Consider the following 9615-nt stretch of genomic DNA (forward strand, 5'->3'; position numbering starts at 1 on the left):
TTGAGCCACCCCGGGTATTCGCTCGGCCAGAGTTATTTTTTTAAAGCGCGGCCGAAGGCCGCCAACGCAGAAAGGAGTACTACACGAAAGTACTTAAGCCACCCCGGGTATTCGCTCAGCCAGAGTTATTTTTTTAAAGCGCGGCTGAAGGCCGCCAACGCAGAAAAGAGTACTGCATGAAAGTACTTGAGTATACTTTACACTTTATTACGTAATATTATTATATAATATTACTAATACATGTATATAATATTACTTATTTGCTTAATAAATTTCTTCTTTATAGTTTTTTATAGTTCATAGAGAAAAAAGAAACACTCGAAAGTACAAACACAGAAAACGCTGTGAAACGCTGAAAAATCTTTCACTTTTGGTTTTGAAGGTGTGGCAAGGCTGGTTTTCYTCGTAAATATAAACACTCTAAACTTGTCAGCCATACATTTGATAAGTAATTTTTAAATGACTAAATTTAGCAGAAAAATTACAAAATAAATGTGAAATGTGAGCTTATTTTAAAGCTTAGAGTGTATATTTAAATATACATAAAAGAAAACTTGAAAAATATTAGTGAAACATAGTGAAATAACATCTGTTCGCAGTGCAAATTTTTGAAATTTTAAACGTGAGTATTTTAAAAAATATTAGTAATTTCTATCTAATTTTTGGATATTCCTACTCTGGAGAAGCTCCCCTATCCGTACATACCCCATTTCTATGGAAATTCGGTTTTTTTACCCCTCCGCCAAAGTAATCGGAATCGTGCCCCTCGAACTAACCCAATCAACAAGCTACATACATTTGACCAGTAGTGCTTTTCTGTAACTTTTCGTTATGATATCGAAAGAAATATCACTTTTGCGTAACGAAAGGTTTATAACGAACAATTGTTTTGTAGTGTTTCTGTAACTCAGAAAAGTCACCTTTCGCTATGGTGTGGTGAGTCGTTATCGATGTTATCGAAAATGTGCTATAACTAAAATGAATGCATAAACATCTGTCAATGTACACGAATATGTTTGTTTTGTGTACTGCAAAAAAGTTTTGTTTACTCTTATTTTTTTTATTCGTAAGTACAAATATTCCGTTTTAAAAAAGATCCCTCAATAGCCTTRTTACAAGAGCTAATACTATGTTCGGACCGACATTGAAAACATTTTGAAAACACATTTGTATTTTGTGGAATCTAAGTCGTTCGGACCGACAATGTGTGTTTTCGATGAGTTTTCACGATGACACAAAATGCAAAAATCCTTTACCGAAATATGCAAAGCCAAGAGAGCACCCATTGCAGAATCTAGTGATATATGATGGCAGAAACATGGGTTTTGGTCTGACATATTTTACAGCCATTGCAATCAATTTTCTGCGTGTGTTTGTTGTTATGCCGCTGCACCAAAGGGAAAATTCTGCAATTTCTGCACGGTGCAAGGTTTTGCAAGAGCAAGAGAATCGCCCTCATATGAGAATATCAAGCGACAGCTGTATTTGTATGTGGAATGTAAACAAATATCAAGTTACAATTTATGGCCGGCAAAACATGTCTTCCAAAAACATCGACTAAACTAGAGCAGGCACCGATTATAATGAGTGGAATGTAAGTTTTCACTTAATTTTCAGCGAAAACTGTGTTTTCGTTTGACAGACTTTACATGGACGAAAACACAAGTTTTCGTGCGAAAACCAGTTTTTGCCACGAAAACATGTTTTCGTTGTCGGTCCGAACATATATCGTATAAGTCCTCATATGAAAAGTGGCGAAAGGCGTACGTTTGTCCCAAAATCATTAAGAATGACTGCAGCACTTCATTACTATGCGACAGGATCATATTTGAGAGACGCTGGCCAAGATTTTGTGTGCTCATCAAGCAAGACAGTTGTGTGTCGTGCAGTAAGAGAACTCACAAACATCATTGAAGGAAAATTAATGTGTAAATACATTAAGTTTCCTACATCTTTAGAGGAGCAAAACAAAACCAACGTAAGAAAATCATTATATAGGTACATAAAAAATATTGTGTATGTACATATGTGGGGTTGTGTTTAGTATCGCGCCGGTTAATTTTGGCTCACCGTACCTAAACGAGAGAACGAAATGGAAAATTTTAAACACGCATGTGTGCTTAAATTATCGAACTTTGTTTGAAAACATATTTTATAAAAATCGGTTTACAAATTTTTCCACAAATTCACTTTAAAAAATGCTATTTTTTGCAAATTTCTATATATATGCGAGTGTATTTTCATCTGTTGTGCATTGTACCAAACCAATTATGGATACATTTTCACGCACATATATTACTTATGAATTATAAAAACCACTAGTAATGTTTTTAATTCCTTTTGATTGTTAATTTCTTTGTACATCTTTAAATAAAATACACCTTTTTCTGCATTGAGTTCAATAATGCGAAAAACAAAAATGGCTGCCTAATTTGAACTGTCAAATTACCGAGAAAGCACGAACAAAAGGGAATAAATTAAACCCACTTAACAATAAATGTATGAAGTGAACGCGAAAAGGTGTTCAATGCTAAAATACTGTGGATTGCGTAGCCGGTGTTGGACCGGCCAGGGTTATTTTTTAAAGCGCGGCCGAAGGCCGCCAGTACCAAAGGGAGTTCAACGCGAAAGAACACCCCGGTGTTGGATCGACCAGGATTATTTTTTTGAAGCGCGGCCGCTAGTACGTAAAGGAATGAAATGCTAAGATACTGTGGAGGAAAAGGTGTTCAATGCTAATATACTGTGGATGGCGAGCCATTGTTGGACCGGACAAGGTTATTTTTTTAAAGCTCGGCCGAAGGATAGATGCAATTAAATATGTATATACATTGCACTGAAACATTATGGCTTTCTTTACTTTGATTTCTTGCCCATACAAAAATGTTGGCTGGTTTCAGTTTGTATGGAAAAATGAGCAAAAACACTGATTTTTGGTCATTTTCAAAGGCCTCCCAACAGGTCCATAGGGGCTCTAGGGGGTCGAGGGGGGGTTTATTAAAAAGTTCGATCCTTCCTCTTTCCAATAAGGGGTCGGGAGGGGGGGGTTAGCCCGACCCTGTTTTTCTCCATAAACGATACTTAACCGGCGCGATACTAAACAATCCCCCATATGTGTTTATATTTTTACAGATTTTTTTCATCTATGGGTTTTCCTTGGTGCATTGGTGCTATTGATTGCATCCATGTTAAAATTAAAAAGCCGGCCGCTGATGTTGAATGCTACTACATAAACAGAAAGGGCTACTTTTCCAAAAATGTGCAACTTATTTCTGACTACAATTTAAACATAGTGTCTGGGAACGCGCGTTATGGTGGTAGTACCCATGATGCTTTTATTTGGGAGAACAGCCGATGTAAACAATTTTGAGAAAGGCAAAACGCTAGTGATGTAAGTTGGCTTATTGGTGATTCAGGCTATGCCCAGCAACCATGGTTGATGACACCATTTCGAAATCCACAGAAGATTGGGCAAAATAATTACAATGATTGCCACATTCGGACTCGGAATTGTGTTGAAAGGCTTAATGGAGTTTCGAAGAAGGTATTTTGGGTGCTTATCACATGAACGGGGTGTATTGTTTAAACCAGCATACGCTGGATCAATAATAAATGCGTGTTTAACCTTGCACAATATCAGATTAAAAAGAAATTTACCAATTCCAGACATAAACGTACAATAATAAATGCGTGTTTAACCTTGCACAATATCAGATTAAAAAGAAATTTACCAATTCCAGACATAAACGTATTGTCAAATTTCAGTATGGAAGTTGACAATTTGGAAGAGAATCGTGAAAATGTTAGTGTGCTAAATCAAGGCAGAAGATGTCGGGATATTATAGTACGAAATCATTAATTATTTTAATTATAAAAAATTTACAAATTAATTAACATAAAAAAAGGATTTAATTTCAACAAGAAAAAAAAACAATTCATTTTAAATAATAATAATAAAAAAAATTAAATATAAATAAAACAAAGCTTCGTTTATTATTTTTCGCATAATTCTTTAAGCGAAGCGGCCATGGAGGTCCATACCATTTGGCGGCGCTGGACCTTCAGAGGCAGGACAATTTCCAGTAGCGTTCTGGAAACGCATAATTGCTTCCTGCTGCTTCTTTACGCCTGACTTCCAGTCTGCCCAGCACTGCGAATTGAAATAAATATCAATGAATGCACAATTGTACATTCATGCATATGTTTATATATAATATACTGAAYGAACGTTTTCCAGTGCTCAACGGTTTTACATGCTACTCTGCATGCATTCAATTCCGCTGTGAGGGTTGCCCATACAGCATTAGCAGCTTTGCCGCTGTTTGGGCCACCAAATTGTCCGGTACCAACATTTCTATGATTTTTCAATAAATCAAGAAATTTTTGTTTTTGTTGTTTGCTAACTTTTCCACTTCTTACTTTTTTCTGTAAATAATATAAACAATATAAACATAAACAAAACATCAAAATTTTTCCATCTTACCTCGCTCATCTTTATTTTGGCGCAAAATATCACTGTAATTTTTTTAATGATATGATAACGAATATTATAACTAAGAATATTATAAGAAATAACAAAAATGCTTTTCACCAGACCTACAGAAACACTACACTTCGTTATACTATTTTTCGGTTACCAGCCCCGGAAGCCCTCAATATATATTAATACAATACAAAGACACAACCCTAAAGTTCCTTATTGACACCGGTTCCACCATAAACATGATATCCCAGAACATATTCAATCCACCAGTTCAGAATACAACAAGTCTCATTCACACCAGCAACGGACCACTTATCTTAAATAAAAGCATAATCATACCATAATTTTTTTTTTATCCCAACCCCGGAGGAATTTTTACTGCACTGAGAATTACAATCTTTTACTGGGAAGAAAGTTGTTAGCACGGGCAGAGGCCGTGATAAATTATCATAAGCAAGAGGTGACTCTTTACAATAAAAAATATCCATTGATAAACCACAACACAATACCGAAACAAAACCACTTCCAATACACACCTGACAATATACTAAACCAGCAGGACAATAATACGCCAACTCCAAATTTCTTAGGCATGATGCGTAATTCACAAAAACGAGCCCATTCAGACTGGAACATCTTAACTTCGAGGAGAAAAAAAAACTGTGCACTATTTTGCAGAAATACCATAATATACAATATCATGAAGGCGACAAGTTGACATTTACTAATCAAACCAAACATACTATCAATACCAAACACAATTTACCCATTTATTCTAAATCATGCAGTTATTCTCAAGCCTACGAGCAAGAGGTTGAGAGTCAGGTAAAGGACATTTTGAATCAGGGAATAATACGAACAAGTAACGCCTTTATAGTAGCACCATCTGGGTAGTTCCAAAGAAACAAGACGCACCAGGCAAACAAAAATATAGATTTGTAATAGACTACCGAAAATTAAACGAAATAACGGTTAGTGACAGACTTCCAATCCCAAACATGGAATAAATCTTGGGAAGATGCAATTATTTCACCACTATTGATTTGGACAAGGGTTTCCAACAAATTCAGATGGACGCGGAATCTATTTCAAAAACGGCCTTTTCCACTAAACACGGCTATTACGAGTATTTGCGTATGCCAAACCACCTTTCAACGTGGCATGAATGACATTTTACGCCCACTTTTAAATAAAGACTGTCTCGTATGCTTAGACGACGTAATAGTGTTTTCAGCATCCCTCSACGAACACTTGAGGTCACTCGAGTTGGTTTTTGAAAAACTAGCCGAAGCTAACTCGACAAATGTGAGTTTTTAAAACAAGGAACAAAATTTTTGGGACACATTCTAACACCAGACGGCATAAAAACCTAACCCCGAGAAAATTAAAGCCATGCAAAAATATCCAATCTCCCCTAAACCAAAGGAAATAAAAACTTTCCTGGGACTTACAGGGTATTACCACAAATTCATTCCGAATTTTACAGACATATCCAAACTCATGACTGGGTCTTTGAAAAAAGGCACAAAGCTCAACATTTACAACCCGGAATATGTATCTGCATTTAAAAAATTAAAATGTTTAATTTCAGAGGATCCTATTCCTAAGGTAACCGATTTATCGAAAAAATTCATTCTAACCACAGACACCCATGAGGCCCTATGTTCCATCTAGGAACTACGGAAAAATATATAAATATATACAGACGCTAGTAATTTTGCTTTGGGAGCAGTGCTCCCAATCAGCTACATTAGTCGAACTCTTAACGAACATGAAATCAATTACACCACAATTGAGAAGGAACTATTTGCAATTCTATGGGCCAAAAAAGCTTTTCGTCACTACCTACTGGGAAGACACTTTGAAATATCTAGTGATCATCAGCCTCTAAACTGGTTATACCGCATGAAAGAGCCAAATTCAAAGCTAACGATGCAGGATCAAACTGTGCGAGTACGATTTTGAAACCAAGTACCTAAATGGAAAAGAAAACCATGTGGCGGACGCTTTGTCTAGAGTAAAATTGGAGGAGACATATTATATTTTAGTGAACAGACCCAGCACAGTGCAGAAGAAGACAACGGTGCCTTGATTTTTATAACAGAAAAACCAATTAACGTGTTCAACAGACAAATAATATTTTCTAAAGGCTCACCAAACATCAAAACTACAAAATGTTTAAAAAACCACATAACTCAAATTTTTTATCACACTATGACCGAAGAAGAAGCTAAAGAGTATTTGATCAACGATTTTGTGACAAGAGTACCGCCTTGTATTATATATCGAAAGCGACGCAGATTTCGAAATCATTCAAACCGCACACATCATGATCATCAACAAGAATTATACAAAAATTCTTCGCAGCCTAATTTTGTTGAAAAACGTACCTACTTACGCAGAATTCAAGGAACTGGTCCTGACTACTCATGAAAAACTTCTGCACCCCGGAATTCAGAAAACCACTAAACTTTTCGGTGAAACTTACTATTTCCCTAACAACCAATTACTTATCCACAACATTATAAATGAATGCCACACTTGCAATTTGGCAAAGACAGAACTCCGTAACACAAATATGCCAACGAAAACTACACCTAAACCAGAACATTGCCGCGATAAATACATGGTCGATATTTATTCATCCGAAGGCAAACATTGTTTGAGCTGCATGGACATTTTTTCGAAGTTCGCTACATTGGAACAGATAAGGACAAAGGACTGGATGGAATGTAAAAATATAGTTATGCGCATATTTAACCAACTGGACAAGCATAGACTATTAAAGGCAGACAGAGACGGCGCATTCTGCAGCTTGGCACTTAAGCGAATGCTTGAGAGTGAGGAGGTTGATTTGCAGCTCAATACGACAAAAACAGGGATAGCAGACATAGAAAGACAATTAATGAAAAGATCCGCATAATTAATACATCTGACATTGACGAAGCCAAGTTGAGCAAGATGGAAACAATTTTTTACATATACAATCACAAAACCAAACATGACACCACTGGACGAACCCCGGCACACATATTTCTTTTCGCTGGACACCCAATGCTAGACATTCAGGAAAACAAAGAAAATAAGATAAACAAAATTAACATAGACAGAAGTTGACACCAGATACAGAAAGGGCCCTACAGAAAGGCAAATTAGAAAATCCATTTGAACAAAACAAAAATGTAGAACAAACAGACGCTCTTCATTACAAGATCACTAATAGAAACAGAGTTAACCATTATTACACAACACAATTTAAAAAACGTAAGAAAATTAATCAGATACCAACCATACAATAAACTAAGAAGAGAGTTGAATGGGATAACATTACACCAAAAGAGCAGGGAGAAATGTGGAGTTTTTAAAACTGTGGGATCATCCTTGAGATAAGATAACGATCACTCAGAGATACAAAAAAAATTAAAGGCAAGGACGCACGACTCGGTGAGGGTACATGAATTAAACGACGCCATACAACTAATAAACACTGGAATGCAAAACATGGAAAACACTCAGAACAAAATTAACGCCCTTTTATATGAAGTAATGCATTTTTTGGATTACATAGAAGACATAAAAATGGGAATGCAACTCTCTGGACTAGGACTGTTTAACCCCAAACTATTGAATTATGACAAACTCGAAAACGCCAAAATATTTTAAGCATTAAAACATCCACTTGGATAAATTACAATGATAATAAATTATTAATTATATCGCACAGACCTACTAACTATTTACCAACAAACACACTCAAAATAATCCCCTACCCAGACAGCAACGGCTATCAGCTATAATATTTGGACACACAATCCTATTTTGAAAGAATGAATAAAGTCTAATGAAAACAAAGAAACAAACAACGAATGTACCACCAATATTATCAAACGTTTAAATCCAATTTGTAACTTCAAGCCAGTAAACACAAGAGATATAATAAAATACATAGAGCCTAATATAATCATTACTTGGAATTTAACCAAAACCAGTCTCAAACAAAACTGTCAAAATTCAAACAATAATACAGAAATAGAAGGAAACAAAATGATAAGGGTGATGCAATGCAAAATAGAAATTAATAACATAAACCTAAGTGAAAACCTTTTAAGTCCACAAATAGACTTAATCCCATTACATACTCCAATAAACATAACAAGAATCAAAACTGTACAACAGAATGATATTGTCGAACTCATTTCACAAAACAACACTACACTTTATATACTAATAATTATTATAACCACCGCCCTTATTTTATTATTTTTATACTCAAAATATGTTACTCAAAATCCAATTATAAAGGGAATTCAATTAGAGGAGGCACCATTGCCAACATTGTACCCATTTATCCCAGCCCAAGTATAGGCTTCTCTTTAGGAGGAAGTGACGTATTCCGCCAACAACATTTCAACAGAAAGAATGTAGATAGCTATGATATGCAAAACTGCTTTGTTGGCAGAATATTTCAACAGAAGATTTAGTTTTGCAAAACAACACTCACAACAACATCTCAATAGAAAGAATTGTGATAGCTATGGCAAAACTGCTTCATTGGCAGTTTTTGGTTCATATTTCAACAGAAAATTTAGTTTCTTTCCTATGGATAATAAAATGATTTCTTAAGTCACCTCCCAATTAATAAAGAAGCACTCAAATTTTTAAAAACAGTTTTGAGTTTTTATTTTTTAATTTTTATGGCACAGGGCAATAATACGTAAGTATATATGTACTTGTATGTGCTGCGTAATGCGAGATCAATTAAAAACTATCTTATATATATGTTCTCTGTTTTGTTTATGAAATAACTCTGAAATTTATTTAAGATTTATTTGAAGGTGATGATTGTTGCCATCATTGAATTGAACATAGCCATTATTTCTAAGGTATCTTTTTGGATATCTCATTTCTATGTTCTTTGAGAACTTCGCCGTCTTGGACATTTCTTTCCACTCTTCTGAAAACTTTCCCACAACTTTCTGACATGCATTTTTTCATTGAAGTAAAATAGAAGTATAAATCTAACTACTTAACCCTTTCGGACCTGTTGGGACACATACATCTCATAACTAAATTCTTAATTTTCCATTTAAACTCATTTAAAACTGTCCCGTCTGGTATTTTGAAGTTCAGGT

At 35.2% G+C, this 9615-nt stretch overlaps 1 pseudogene; it reads left to right on the forward strand.

Annotated features, from left to right (window-relative positions):
• The first annotated feature begins 1705 nt into the window (after positions 1-1705).
• Positions 1706-3828, forward strand: LOC108970631 (annotated as a pseudogene).
• Positions 3829-9615: the final 5787 nt, after the last annotated feature.

The sequence above is a fragment of the Bactrocera latifrons genome, unplaced genomic scaffold (assembly GCF_001853355.1).
Source record: "Bactrocera latifrons isolate USDA-ARS-PBARC rearing strain unplaced genomic scaffold, ASM185335v1 scaffold_303, whole genome shotgun sequence".
NCBI lineage: Eukaryota > Metazoa > Arthropoda > Insecta > Diptera > Tephritidae > Bactrocera > Bactrocera latifrons.